Here is a 15,533-nt window from a genome sequence, read left to right on the forward strand (position 1 = left end):
AAATGAATGGACCTAGAACAAATTATGTCAAGCCAAGCTCAGAGAGACAAACACTACATGTATTCCCTCAAATGTGGAATATACCAGGATGTGGAATCCTACAGGATTCTAGCTAGGCATTCACATACAGTGAGACCAAAGGAGGATATTCTTTATTTATTTTGTTTTTGCCAGTCCTGGGGCTTGAACTCAGGCCTGGGCACTGTCTCTGAGCTTCTTTTGCTCAAGGCTAGCACTCTACCACTTGAGCCACAGCACCACTTCCGGCTTTTTCTGTGTATGTGGTACTGAGGAATTGAACCCAGGGCTTCATGCATGCTAGGCAAGCGCTCTACCACTAAGCCACATTCCCAGCCCAAAAGGATATTTTTTTTGGGGGGGAGGGGTCTGGTTGTGGGGCCTGAACTCTGGGCCTGAGCGCTGTCCCTCAGCTCTTCAGGTCAAGGCTAGCACTCTACCACTTGAGCCACAGCACCACTTCCAGCTTTTTTATGTGATGCTGAGGAATCGAATGCAGGGCCTCATGCATGCATGGCAAGCGCTCTACCACTGAGCCACCTTCCCAGCCCCAGGATATTCTTTTTTTTTTTTTTTGGTCCTGGATCTTGAATTCTGGGCCTGGGGGCTGTCCCTCAGCTCTTTAGCTCAAGACTAGCGCTCTGGCACTTGAGCCATAGATCCACTTACGGTTTTCCGGTGGTCTAAAAGAGTCTCACAGACGTTCCTAATTGTACTCATTACCTGATTTATATAACTGTAACCCCTCTATATTTCACCTTTGTAATCATTTTTTTTTTTGGTCCAGTCGTGGGGCCTGAACTCTGGGCCTGGGTGCTGTCCCACAGCTTTTCAGCTCAAGGCTAGCATTCTACCACTTGAGCCACAGCACCACTTCCGACTTTTTTCTTATGTGGTGCTGAGGAATCGAACCCAGGGCCTCAAGCATGTAAGGCAAGTGTTCTACCACTGAGCCACCTTCCCAGCCCTGCAATAATTTCTTAAAAGAACAATCATGCCCTGAAAAATAACAAAGACATATGCCTACATAAAAAACTGTACATAAAGTCTTCATTTGTGCATTCTGTATGTGTGCCAGTGCTCAGACTTAAACTCGAGACCTGGCCACACTCCCTTAGCTTTTATGCTCAAGGCTATTCAAGCCATAGCTCCCCTTCTGGCTTTTTACTGGTAGTGTCTCCCCACCCCGGACTGCCTTCAAACCATGACCCTCAGACCTTGACCTCCTGTGTAGCTGGGATTACAGGCATGAGTAATATCAACTATAAATTTATGTTATCTAGCCTTTATTAAGTTCTGTTCCTACTCTCTTTAGAGCTTTTATCATAAAAGGATGTTGAATTTTGTCAGAGGCTTTCTTTGCATGGATTTCTATTCTTGGTCCTGTTGATGTGATATATTACATCTATTGATTTATGTATATTGAGCCATCCTTGCATCCTTGGGATAAAACCAACTAGATGGTGGTGTATGACTTCTTTTGATGAGTTGTTGAATTCTATTTGCAAGGATCTTATTGATAATTTTTACATCAATTTCCATCAACAAGACTGAGCTATAATTCTTTTTTGGTCACTGTCTGGTTTAGTAAGTGTAATACTTCATAGGATGGATTTGGTGGTTTCCCTTCTTTTTCTCTTTCATGGAAGAGTTTGCAAAGTATTGGTATTAGTCCTCTCAAGATCTGGTAGAATCTGGTCATAAATCCAATTGGCCCTGGGTTTTTGTGTGTTGGGGGGTTCTTTTTTAGTTGTTGTTGGTTGTGGGTCTTGAACTCAGGGCCTAGGTGCTGTCCCTAAGCTTTTCTGCTCAAAGCTAGTGCTCTACCACTTTGAGCCACAGCACCATTTGTGGTTTTCTGATGGTTAATTTGGAGATAAGAATTTCATTACTTTCCTGCATGGGCCAGCTTTGAACTCCGATCCTGAGATCTCAGTTTCCTGAGTAGCCAGGATTACAGATGTGAGCCATCAGTGCTAGGCTGGAAGACTCTTTATTACAGAATAGCAATACTTCTTCTAAACATATTGTCTTTTTTTTTGGCCAGTCCTGGGGCTTGAACTCAGGGCCTGGGCACTGTCCCTGAGCTTCTTTTGCACAAGGCTAGAACTCTACCACATGAGCCACAGCACCATTTCTCGCTTTTTTGGTTTATGTGGTACTGAGGAATTGAACCCAGGGCTTCATGAATGCTAGGCAAGTACTCTACCACGCAGCCACATTTCCAGCCCATATTAGTCTTTTAAATTATGTAGAAAATAAAAAATAAAATTACTAACCACTAATAACATTGGCTGTTATAATTGCTTTTGTATATAACCTTTATTGGGACTGTTTCTCAAATATCTTCTGTAACTATGGCTTTTGGTGTCATCTCATTTTAGCCTGTGGTACTCATTTGAGTGTTTTTTTGTTTGTTTTGGTTATTGCTGCTGTTTTGAGATATGGTCTCAATATATACAGCCCAGGCTGGCCTCAAATTCACAATCCACCTGCCTCAACCTTCCAAAGTCTCGGATTACAGGTGTGCCTTAACCATTTCTTTGTTAACATTTTTTTCAGTCTAGTGAATATAAAGGCCCATTATCTCCTGCCCTTAAGTTTCTGATGAGTAACCTGGGTTTGTGTATATGTTGTTTGTGTTTGTGTGTGTGTTGTGGGGGAGGTATTAGGGTTTGAACTCAAGGCCTTGTACTTACTAGGCAAGTGAAGTTTAAGCCACTTGAACTGTGGCTCAAGTCCTTTTGGTTTCAAATAGGGTCTAATTCTTTTTCAGGGCTGGCCTTATATTGTGACCCTCCTACCTCTGGTTGCTAAGCAGCTAGGATTATAGGCATGCTCAATTATGGGGCTTGAAGTCAGGACCTGGATATTGTGCCTGAGCTCTACTGCTCAAGGCCAGTGCTCTACAACTTTGAGCAACAACACTCTTTTTGGCATCTATTTCCTATCTATGAGTGTGGGATCCAAGTACCTCCCTACTTGCTGGACAAAAGCAGGTGTTAACAAATGGCCCAGCCAATTGACATAATTACTGCCTATCTGAGATAGTTCGTCCTCCGTCTGGTGTGGAACTGCCTTGTACGCTCACTCCTGTTGTCATGTCCCCAGCCTTTTTTTTTTTAACTTATTTTTTTGTCAGTCATGGGGCTTGAACTTAAGGGGAGGGGGAGCTGTCACTGAGCACTTTTGCTCAAGGCTAGTATTCTATCACTTTGAGCCAAAATGCCACTTCCAGTTCTTGAGTGGTTAATTGGAGATTAAGAGTCTCACGGGACTTTGCTGCCTGGGCAGATCTCAGCTGCCTAAGTAGCGATGATTACAGGTGTAAGTCGCCAGCTCCCAGTTTAACTTTTTAAAAAACTAGTTATCTTTCAGATAGCGTTTCACATTTAGTCTAGGCTGGTTTGGACCTCAATCCTCTTATTTATGCATTCTTGGGGCTGGGATGAAGAGTATGCCCAGCTAGCTATTGGTTGAGATGGTGTCTCACTAACTTGCCCAATCTGGCCTTGATCTTGATCCTACCAATCTCTGCCTCTTGAGTGGGTGGGATTGCAGGCAACCACCATGTCCAGCCATGATAAAAATTTAAACTGATGATCTTACTGAAGACAGGTATATGAAGCATCACTCTTGTCTTGTTTTCGAGATTGTTTCTGACTTTGAAAAATATAACGTGGGTCAGTGTGGATGTCTTTGAATTTGTTCTATTTGGACTTCTTTGAGCTTCTTGTCTGTTTATATTCCTTTCAAGAAATGAGGAAGGTGTCAGCCACTATTTCTATGAATATTATCTCTGCTTTTTATCTTTCTTCTCCTCTGTCTGTTACAAAACCAATTGTCTGTTTGTTTGCACGGCTCTCACCTACAACTCTACAGAGTCCTTACCAGCAATCCTCAATCTTGTAGTTCACAACCTCTAAAGCCATAGCTACATAAAACTGTATTCTTGCTCCCGACAGAACCCGGTCCGTGGCACTTTGTAAGTTTCCAAGTTTGTGATATTCAGTGATAGCAAGAGAAAATGGCCTAAGACACACTCTTTCTGCCGGCTCTGGTTTTGTACGTTTAGATAAGGTCTCACTCTCATGCTCAGTCTGGCCTTGAATTCCAGGGCTCAAGCCACCCTCCTGCCTCAGCCCCCCCCCAGTAACTGGGACTATAAAAATGTGCCACTATACCTGGACTGTCTAGTTGTTTTATTTTTGGTCGGTCGTGGGGTCTGAACTCTGGGCTTGGGCGCTATCCCTCAGCTCTTCAGCTCAAGGCAAGCATTCTACTGCTTGAGCCACAGCGCCACTTCTGGTTTTCTAGTAGTTTTATTGGAGATAAGAGTCTCATGGACTTTTCTTGCCCAGGCTGGCTTTGAACCGTGATCCTCAGATCTCAGCCTCCTGAGTAGCTAGGATTACAGGCATGAGCCACCGGCACCCGGCAGACTGTCTGGTTTTACTGAAGCATTTTATGTGATTCTATTTGTTCTCTTCTATGATATTGATTTTAATTTGTATAAAAACTTTTTCAGTAGTTTCCCTAGATTTTTACAACTATTCCCTAGATTTTACAATACATTTTCAACCAATCCCAGTCTACTTTGAAAAAGCACTGCACTTTCATAGATACTACAGATACTGTACAAAGGCTGGCACTCTAATACTTGAGCCATGCCTCCACTTGTAGGTTTTGGTGATTAATGGAGATAAAGAGTCCCTTGGTCTTTCCTGACTGGACTAGTTTCAAACAGCAATCCTCAAATCTCAGCCTCCTGACTTGCTAGGATCACAGATGTAAACCATTACCACTTTACTGAATACAGCATTTTAGGTTGGTATTTATTTCTTTCAATATTTTCTTTAAATATTTCATTCTACTACATTCAGCCTAGGTGCTGTCCCTGAGCTCTTCAGCTCAAGGCTAGCACTTTACCACTTGAGCCACAGCACTATTTTTGGCTTCTTCTGCTTATGTGGTGCTGAGGAATCAAACCCAGGGCTTCATGCATGCAAGGCAAGCACTCTACCACTGAGCCACCTTCCCAGCCCTGATGTACTTCTTGTCTGCATCTTGACATGTTCTTCCAGAATAAGACCTACTCTTACTTTCAATGTTGTTCTTGTTTTGTTACTGCAATATGATACACACAGGTGGGTTTTTTTTTTTGCATTTATCCATCTTGATTTTCACTGAGCTTCCTGGACCTATGGCTTCATGTCTATCATTTATTTTAAAAGATTTTCAGTCATTATTATTTCAAGTACTTTTTGTTCCCTATTCTTGGTATTCTTATTATGTGTATGTTATACCTTTTGCAATGGTCCAATAACTGAAGACAATCAATTCAATATTATTCCATGTTTTTCACTTCGCATTTCAGTTTTGGTGGCTACTATTGACATGATTCATGATTTGGTCATCTGACCAAATCAGATGATCAAATCATATGACCATGATTCCTTCCATGGCATGCCCACTTTATTGAAGGGCACTTCTCAAAAGACTTCATCTGAGCACCAGTGCTCATACCTATAATCTTAGCTACTCAGGAGGCTAAGCTCTAAGGATAAAAGTCCATGAGACTTTTATCTCCAATACAAAAAAAAAAAAAAGCTGGAAGTGGAACTGTGGCTCAAGTAACCTTGAGAAAAAGCTCAGAGACAGCAGCCAGGCCCTGAGTTTAAGACCCATAACTGGCACTTAAAAAAAAAAACTTCATTTCTGCTACAGTGTTTTTGATCCCTAACATTTCCTTTTGATTGCCTTACAGTTTCAATCTCTGCTTATATTATCTATCTGTTCTTGTGTATAATTTCCTTTTCCCAGAGAAGCCCTTCACATACCAATCATAGTTTTTGTTGTTGTTGTTTTGCCAGTCCTGGGCTTGAATTCAGGGCCTGCGCACTGTCCCTACACTTCTTTTGCTCAAGGCTGGTGCTCTACCACTTAAGCTACAGCACCACTTCCGGCTTTTTCTGTTTATGAGGTACTGAGAAATCGAACTAGGGCTTCATGCATGCTAGGCAAGCACTCTACCACTAAGCCACATTCCCAGTCCTTTACAGTTGTTTTTAAATCCCAGTCTAATTCTATTATCTCAGCCAGATTTGAGTGTAGTCCTAATGCTCCTTCTAATCTTGTTTTTTCATATTTTAGTATGCCCAATAATTTAATGTTGAAAGACGATATATAATGGGAACTGAACTAAGTAAGCTGTTAGTATAAGGCTTATTTGGCTAAGAGGATGTCGACTGTACTGTACACTATTTTCTCTAACTACAGGGGATAAAATGTCCTCTGTATCTTCTTTTTATGTCCTTGGAACTCCCAAGCAGTCTATCACTGAGCGATATCCCTAGCCCAAAACTTCTTGAATAAAGCTTGAGGAAGTGGCGCTGTAGCTCAAGTGGTAGAGTGCTCGCCTTGAGTTGAAGAGCTGAGGGACAACGCCCAGGCCCAGAGTTCAAGCCCCACGACCGACCAAAAAAAAAAAAAAAAAACCTATATAGAATAAACCTTGAGATGCCTAGTTCTGATAAAATTCTATTATTATATGGAAGTGTGATACAGTAGTAAAATGTTCCCCAGCCTGGGAAGTTGCTCTCGTCTTTTGGCCATCTGTAATAGAAGCAGGAGGATTTGCAGACACAGAGTATTTGCCAAGGGCCATTGGTCTAATGCTAGGGCACATGGTCAGACCAAAGGCCTTCTTGGTAAGGACATCAGACCAATTCAGGTCCTCTCCCTTTTCCCTTGCTCAGAAAGCTCCTTTCATCCCTGTGCAGACTGTACACTTCTGACAGGGATCAGGAGCCAGCTCCCCCCCCCCTTTCTTTCCTGTAGAGCATCAAGTAACATCCAGATGCCTAATATCAGAATTGGGTTTGAGGGAGCAGCCAAGCTTGAGCAGAAATAGTTCTAAAGCAGTTATCAAGTCACCATATGTCAAGGCCCAAATACAGGTCTCAGGCCCAGGCCCAGAAGCAGAAGGGGCATCAGAAGGGACAACAAAGGAGGTCTGGACAAGCCTCCCAGAGCAGTGACACAGGAAGTAAAGTCCACATGCTCTCATTCTATATTTTGCCCAGGTGGGATCTGGAAGAGAGTGGACATATAATGAAGTAGTCTATCTCTGGGGCAGTCTGTGTGCTCCAGAGAACAGGTAGTCTACATCCTCAGCTCACATGTCCCTCCATCAATGCCTTACCTGACTAATCCTAAGAAGTCCAGGGCACCATCTTGGGCATCACTTCAAACAGGTGATTGTCCTGGCCTCAGGTCTCACATCAGTTATTTCTGGCCTTCTCTACATGAGAGCTTTAAGATGATCTATCTCACCAGGAGCCAGTGGCTCATATGAGCCTGTAATCCTAGCTACTCAGGAGGCTGAGATCTGAGGATCAGAGTTAAAAGCCAGCTGGGCAAGAAAGACCCTGAGGCTCTTATGTCCAATTAAGTACCCAAAACAAAAACAGAAGTGGAGCTATGGCTCAAGTCGGTAGAGTGCTAACCTTTAGCTAGAAGCCCAGGTCTAGAGTTCAAGCCCCAGAACTGGCACAAAAAACTCATCTTTTTAGAACCAAAAAATATCATGCAGCAGGAAAATACAGAGCCCACACACTAAATTGAGAACTCTTCCACACATAACTGCCTACTGGGTGGTGTCCTATGTGACCAGCACGACACAATGCATACCACAGATCTCAGCAACAAAGAAACCAAGAGGTATAGCACAGCTGTATTTAATGGAGATGTAAAACCAGAATAGACCCAGTGCCTCTTCAGTTATACTGTCTTCTCTTTTCTCTACTGGACACATTCAGGAGTCCTGCTTTCCAAAAGAAGAACTCAGAAACCATTTCCTATCTATCACTAAGCTCTTTCACACTGATGGCTTCAGATCTCTTGTTATGGTTGGCATGTAACTTATTTTCAAGTATTTCCTTTCTTTGAGAACATGATTTTTTTATGGCACCTGGGAGCTAAGCTACATTTGCAGTAGCTCTTCCTCGGACTAGAATACTGCAGATGTCTGCATGGCTAACTTCCTCACTCTGCTGAGGGCTGCAGGTATGGCTCAAGTGATGGAGCACCTGCCTAGCAAGGCAAAGAACAGAAAGAGACAGGTGGGAGGTGGGGGGGGGAGAGGGAGAGGGAGAAAGGAAGGAAGGAAGGAAGGAAGGAAGTCTAAGGTCTCAGAGTCAGCTTGCCCATTAAGGCTCCACCCTGTGTCCACCTATTTACAAAAATGTTACTATTCCCCCCTACTGTTTTTCTAGCTTGACAAATTCCTGCCCTAGTTCCAACAGTCTTATTACACTCCTTCTGGGAATGTAACTCTTCCCCCAATTCCTGTAGTCCACATAACACCTTCACAACACCACTTCTCAGAACTGACCCTATCCCCAAATTCCCATAGTCTACGTAATGTGACCCATATGACTGTCCCCTAAAATTTTGCTTAAATTAAGCCTACACCTATCCATGGCTGCTGCCTCCATTCCTTCTTGGAGCAGCCCGACAGGTCTGCCCCTAATAAAGCCTTGAGTGTGTATTGGTTGCTCTGGCTCACCTCTCATTTCTAGGAAGGAAGAATGAAGGAAAAGAAAGAAAAAGGAAAAGGAAAGGGAAGGAAGGTCTTTATTGAAATGTTCCCTTCTTAACAAGCTACCCTACTGCAATCTGCCTCATGCCCACCCCTGAGCACCTCCAATCTCCTTTTCTCTGTTCTATTTCTTGTTTGCTTTGTTTTTTGAGACAAGATCTCAGTAAGTAGCTCAGGCTATGCTGCAACTGGAGAATCTCCTATCCCCAGGTGCCAAGATTTCAAGTGTGCACTGCTACACTCAGTTGTCTGCTCTAGTTTTTCATTGTGCTCACCACCTTCTTTTTGTCTTCTTCTGCAGTTTGAATATGATGTTCCTAGTATGGCATATCACTTATATTTATTGTCTTTCTCAGTATTACTAGAATTTAAGCATTATAAGGGCAAGCAATACATAGCATTGCATAAGAGGCACAGATTAATTTTAAGGGGAAACTAAGTTTTTTTTAAAAAAAAAACAAAACAAAACAAAAACAAAAAACAGCTAGGTGCCAGTGGCTCACGCCTGTAATCCTAGCTACTTAGGAGACTGAGATCTGAAGATCACAGTTCAAAGCCAGCCCCGGCAGGAAAGTCTGTGAAAATCGTATCTCTAATAAAACACCAGAAAACTGGAAGTGGTGCTGTGGCTCAAGTGGTAGAGCATTAGCCTTGAGCTGAAGAGCTGAGGGACAGAGCTCAGGCCCAGAGTTCAGGCCCCATGACCAACAAAAAAAAAAATAACAAATCAGGTTCAGTCCTTCCCTGCCACTCTGTACTGCTGTGAAGCTAACTAGCTTACTAAATTGGATGGTCTGCTTGCATACTGGAACCAATTAATTAATTAATTACTTTCCTTCCTTCTTTTCTTCTTTCCCCCCTCCCTCCCTCTTGACATCCCTTTCTTTCTCTCTCTCTCCCTTTTTTTCTTCTCTCTTTCCCTTTCCTTCCTTCTTCTATCTACCTATCTATCTCAGACAGGTCAGAGAGGGTCTCACTACATAGTCCAGGCTGGCCTCAAATCTGTTTCTTGAATGCTGTGACTATAAACATGTGATTATTGGCCTAGGATTAGAGGCCACCACACCCAGCTCTTCTCACCTCAGTTCCATTATCTCTGAGGGAATCTAACTACCACCACCTTGAACTACGCATATGAAACACCTGTTAGGGCCCTTGGCAAAGGAAGTAGTTAGCGAAGAGGTCAGCCAGCTGCCACCTGCTGCCTTTACCCCCATGCGCTCTCAGAGGTCTGCAAACACCATTGGGGGATGAAAGTGTGCAGCTATGGAGAATTTGAAGGGTAAGATTATCTCCTTCCTGTGCCAGCCAAGTGGAGTCAGAAACAGCTGGCCTGGGGCTCTCAGTAATCCTCATACTCAAGTTATATGGCAGCCAGACCTTCTGGTCCCAGAGAAATCCAAGCCCTCCTTAGACCATTCTTTTCCTTTTTTTTTTTTTTTTGGTCGGTCGTGGGGCCTGAACTCTGGGCTTGGCGCTATCCCTCAGCTCTTCAGCTCAAGGCGAGCGTTATACCACTTGAGCCACAGCGCCACTTCCAGTTTTCTAGTGGTTTATTGGAGATGAGTCTCAGACTCCTGCCTGAGCTGGTTTTGAACCGTGATCCTCAGATCTAGGCCTCCTAAGTAGCTAGGACTACAGGTGTGAGCCACTGGTGCCCGGCTTCCTCCTCAGACCTTTCATAGCACCTTCCCCAGCGTCAGCACTGACCACCAGGGACCAAGCCCCCAGCAGAGACAGGGACTCACCAGGACCTCGCAGATGTGGAGATGATCAGGCCAGTATGGGTAAGGAAGCTGCTTCTACTGCTTGGCACCTGTGAGACAAGAAGAGGAGTGCCCGGTGGAGTGGGCTCACCTGCCCATACATTCAGCATCTCTCCGTGTCTGCTTCACATCAACATCTAATTGCTGCGTGTAGTGTCACTCTGTGGTGTTGTATTTTTATGAAATTTTCATAGAAGTTGGAATTTATTTCAAGCCCTACGATGTCACCCAAATGTTCTGTATCTTCCAAGGCTTGTGGCAGTGAAGCCAATTGCCAGAGGAAGATGTTTACCATCAAAGAAAAGGTGGAACTTCTTGACATGTTAAAGGAAGGCAAAAGCTACAGAGCTGTGGGCCACCATTACAGGATCAATGAATCTACTGTTCACTACATAAAGACAAGAAGAACATTAGCTCTACGGCAATGATGACTTTTAACGAGACTGCAAAGAGGGTGGTCACTTCCCTCAATAAGGCCATTGTGAGGGTGGGGACTGCATTGGCCCTATGGATAAATGACTGCAGGAAGAAGATCTTACTGGATACCAACACCATCCGGACAAAGGCCAAGAAACTTTATGATAGCTGTGTGGAAAGCACAGATGTTCATGACAGTGATGAGGATGATGATGAGGATGATGAAACAGAACCATCAAGTGCTGCTCTCACCAGACCAACCCCGTTCAGTGCCAGCAAGGGCTAGTTTGACATATGCTGCTTCTGCCAGTAAAACTGGAACTGAGGAGTGTGTGAATGACACATTCAAATCCATCATCAAGGAAGGGGACTCAAATCCTGAACAAGTTTTTAACATGCATGAGATGAAGCCAGCAAGTAAAGAAGAGGATAAAAAACAAGATGAACTACAGGCTGGAGAAGAGGAAGAGGTTGGCCTTGACACTCGATTGTCTTGCAATCATCATCAGAATGGCCAAAGAAGTTCAGTGAGTGGACGAAGAACGGGACCCCCAGATGCTTCGTTCATTGCGCTTCATAAGTACAATCGAGAGCTGCATGTCAGTTTTTTTTTGTTTTTTTTTTGTGTCCGGTCGTGGGGCCTGAACTCTGGGTCTGGGCACTGTCCCTCAGCTCTTCACCTCAAGGCTAGTACTCTGCCACTTGAGCCACAGCGCCACTTCTGGCTTTTTGCTTTTTGCTTATGTGGTGCTAAGGAATCGAACCCAGGGGCCTCATGCATGCAAGGCAAGTGCTCTGCCACTGAGCCACCTTCCCAGCCCCTGCATGTCAGTTTTTAAAAACCTTCTCACTCAGAAGAAAAAAGCACTCAGATAAAGAGATCAGTTACCCCTACACCTTTAGCAGAAACAGAAGTTACGACCCAGGGTGAAGGCACTGCACCACACGATGAAGCGCCTGGGGAAGGGGCACCTTCGGAAGAGCTGCAATGCTCTGCTTGGCTGTGCAGTACATTCAGCTCATCAGCACCACCTTCATCGCCATCAGTACCGCACAGCAAGTAACTCACAATCCTCATCATTCAAGTTGCAGTATACTTCACTGGTGAGTACCCACATAGAATTTTATATGTTGCTAAAATTATGTAGGTTTAAGAGGTTAGAAAGTGTTTAAGAGCATCTGAAGTGCTTGCCTTGCATGCCTAAGGCCCTGGGTTCGATTCCTCAGCACCACATAAGCAAAAAGAAAAAAGCCGGAAGTGGCGCTGTGGCTCAAGCGGTAGAACGCTAGCCTTGAGCTGAAGAGCTGAGGGACAGCGCTCAGGCCCAGAGTTCAGGCCCCACGACCGGACCCAAAAGAGTGTGGGAAAGGCTTGTAGGAGGGTAGGAAGGGTTTGTAAAGACTTAAAACACATATAAATAATAAATATAATCTTGTTACTTCATGGATTTTTACCTATCGCAGGGGTCTCTGGAATGTAACTCCCATGATAGGTGAGGGATCACTGCTAACCATTATGGAAAAGTTTAAAGGTTCCCAAGATATTTAAAATTAAATTACCATATATCCCAACAATCTCATTTTTCGGTTATATATGCAAAGGAACTAAAAACAGGATTACAAAGAGATACCTGTTTTTTTTTTTTGTTTTGTGTTTTTTTTTTGTCGATCATGGGGCTTGAACTCTGGGCCTGAGCACTGTCCCTCAGCTCTTCAGCTCAAGGCAAATGCTCTATCATTTGAGCCAGAGAGCCACTTCTGGTTTTCTGGTGATTTATTGGAGATAAGAGTCTCACAGACTTTCCTGCCTGGGCTGGCTTTGAACTGCTATCCTCAGATCTCAGCCTCCTGAGTAGCCAGGATTACAGGTGTGAGCCACCAGCGCCTGGTGATGTCTGTATTTCTTACAATGTTGATTACAATATATTTTAATAGCCAAGACATGAAAACAACCTAAATATGTTTTGGTGGATGAATGGATAAAGAAATCCACACAGGGGCTGGGAAGGTGGCTCAGTGGTAGAGTGCTTGCCTTGCATGCCTGAGGCCCTGGGTTCGATTCCTCAGTACCACATAAGCAAAAAGAAAAAAGCCGGAAGTGGCGTTGTGGCTCAAGTGGTAGAGCACTAGTCTTGAGCTGAAGAGCTGAGGGACAGCTCCCAGGCCCAGAGTTCAGGCCCCACAACCGGACCAAAAAAAAATAAATAAAAATAAATAAAAAAAAAAAGAAATCCACACAAACCTAAAAAAGGAGAGAGAGTGAAAAACAACTAGGGAAGTGATAGGAAGAAGAAGGGGATCCACTGAAAGGAAGGAAGCACTGTGTCAGAAGGCGGCTGATGGACCCAGCAGAGTGCTTAAAGCATGTAGCAGGTCCTACTAATTCTCCCCAGGTTTGTCCTAAGCAGATCAGACTAGTCCCTTTGAATACACAGGAAATAAAGCATTTCTTGTAAGAAGTACCTATTACAGGGGCTGGGAAGGTGGCTCAGTGGTAGAGTGCTTGCCTTGCATGCATGAGGCCCTGCGTTCGATTCCTCAGCTCCACATAAGCAGAAAAAGCTAGAAGTGGTGCTGTGGCTCCAGTGGTAGAGCGCTAGCCTTGAGCTGAAGAGCTGAGGGACAGCACCCAGGCCCAGAGCTCAGGCCCCATGACTGGCAAAAAAAAAAAAAAGTACCTATTACAGAAAGACTGGCTTTTCAGGAACAAGAATACCAGGCAATGGGCACTAACAGTAGGTGTCCCACACAGCATTATGTGGGTACAAACTGTGTATTTGGTGTAGTGCTGGGGATTGAACTAGGGCACTGCGCATGCTAGGCAAGTGTACAGTGCTAAGCTATATCCTGAGCCCAAGAAAAATACTGGGGAAGGGATTTTCTGGGCATGAACTCAGGAGCCTAGGTGCTATCACTTGACTTTTTTGCTCAAGGCTGGCACTGCCCCATCACTTGAGCCACACTTCCACTTTCAGGCTTTTGTTGATTTTTTTTTTTTTTGGGTCCGGTTGTGGGGCCTGAACTCTGGGCCTGGGCGCTGTCCCTCAGCTCTTCAGCTCAAGGCTAGCGCTCTACCACTTGAGCCACAGCGCCACTTCTGGCTTTTTTTCTTTTTGCTTATGTGGTGCTGGGGAATCGAACCCAGGGCCTCATGCATGCAAGGTAAGTGCTCTACCACTGAGCCACCTTCCCAGCAGCTTTAGTAGCAGGACTACAGCCGGCACACATGGCTCCACAAAGAAATTCTTAAAATAAAATCCTGCAATTTTCCTCCAAAAATACTAGGGAAGAGTCAGATCCTATGCCCAATGTTTCAGATCTAGTATATTCTGGATTGCCTGCCTGCACTTTTACATAAGGGTCATATCTACATCTTACCTTCTTACATCTCTACATACTAGCTGCCCAGCCAAGTGGCATACACTTACCAGCTTCCTTGACCCGATTCTATGCCAGTAGTTCCTTAGAGGAAAAAGCATCTATATTACTGCATCTCCTTCCAGAAGATTCCCCATTCTCTTTAAACCTCATTGGAATGGGAGGAACAATGGTCCTTGACTTATCTTCATGTTAGGAAGAGCTGCAGGCACCTGTAATTATTCTAACTTCCAGTGTCTATTCCAGAAAGTGCTTCACAATGCCTAGTGAATAAAATATTCTAAGGCTCAATAATTGAGGGAAAAAAACATAAATGTGCAAAATCTCTCCTTCAAGATTTATGATATCCATGAATATATTCAAGGCTCTGAGAAGCTCTAATTTTTTCAAATACATTTGACCCAGGAACCTCTTTGCACACATATCCCCACCATTAGTACCTACCTGACTTCCTTGGAGAAGGTTGTCCTTGACAATATAGGAGCATCTGGTTTCCTAGCTGTTACACTGAAGATTAATCGATGACTCTAACCTGTTTGAAGAAAAGCATCCAAACATTTTAAAGGCTTTATACACCAAGAAGATAATCACAGCCAGGTGCTGGTGGCTCACACCTGTAATCCTAGCTAGCTACTCAGGAGAATGAAATCTGAGGATCTTAGTTCAAAGCCAGGCCAGGCAAAAAGTCTGTGAGACTCTTATCTCCAATTAATCACCAAAAAGCCAGAAATCCCTCAGATTTCATTAATGTAGATGACACATTGCAGAACATTTCTTATAAATATTTGAGTTATAGTCATATATATGAATGTAAATATACAGTCAAATGTGGTAGTACACACTTGGGATCCAAGCTATTCAGAAGATGAAGGCAGATTTGTTGAGTTCAAGGACAGTTCCAGATGGCATTTATTTATTTAGTTATTTGTTTTGTCAGTTGTGGGGCTCAAACTCTGGGCCTGGGTGCTGTCCTTCAGCTTCTTTGTGCTCAAGGCAAGCACTCTACCACTTGAGCCACAGCACCACTTCCAGTTTTCTAGTGGTTTATACAAGGTAAGAGTCTCACAGATTTTCCTGCCCAGGCTGGCTTTGAATCGAAATCTTCAGATCTCAGCCTCCTGAGTAGCCAGGATTACAGGCGTGAGCCACCAGCACCTGGCGTTGTATTTTATTTTTTGCCAGTCCTGGGGCTTGAACTCAAGGCCTGAGCACTGTCCCTGGGCTTCTTTTTGCTCAAGGTTAGCACTCTACCACTTGAGCCATAGTACTACTTTGTTTTTTTCTGTTTATGTGGTGCTGAGGAATCAAACCCAGGGTTTCCTGCATGTGAAGGCAAGTATTCTACCGCTAAG

The sequence above is a fragment of the Dipodomys ordii genome, unplaced genomic scaffold (genome assembly GCF_000151885.1).
Source record: "Dipodomys ordii isolate 6190 unplaced genomic scaffold, Dord_2.0 Scaffold79, whole genome shotgun sequence".
Taxonomy (NCBI): Eukaryota; Metazoa; Chordata; class Mammalia; order Rodentia; family Heteromyidae; genus Dipodomys; species Dipodomys ordii.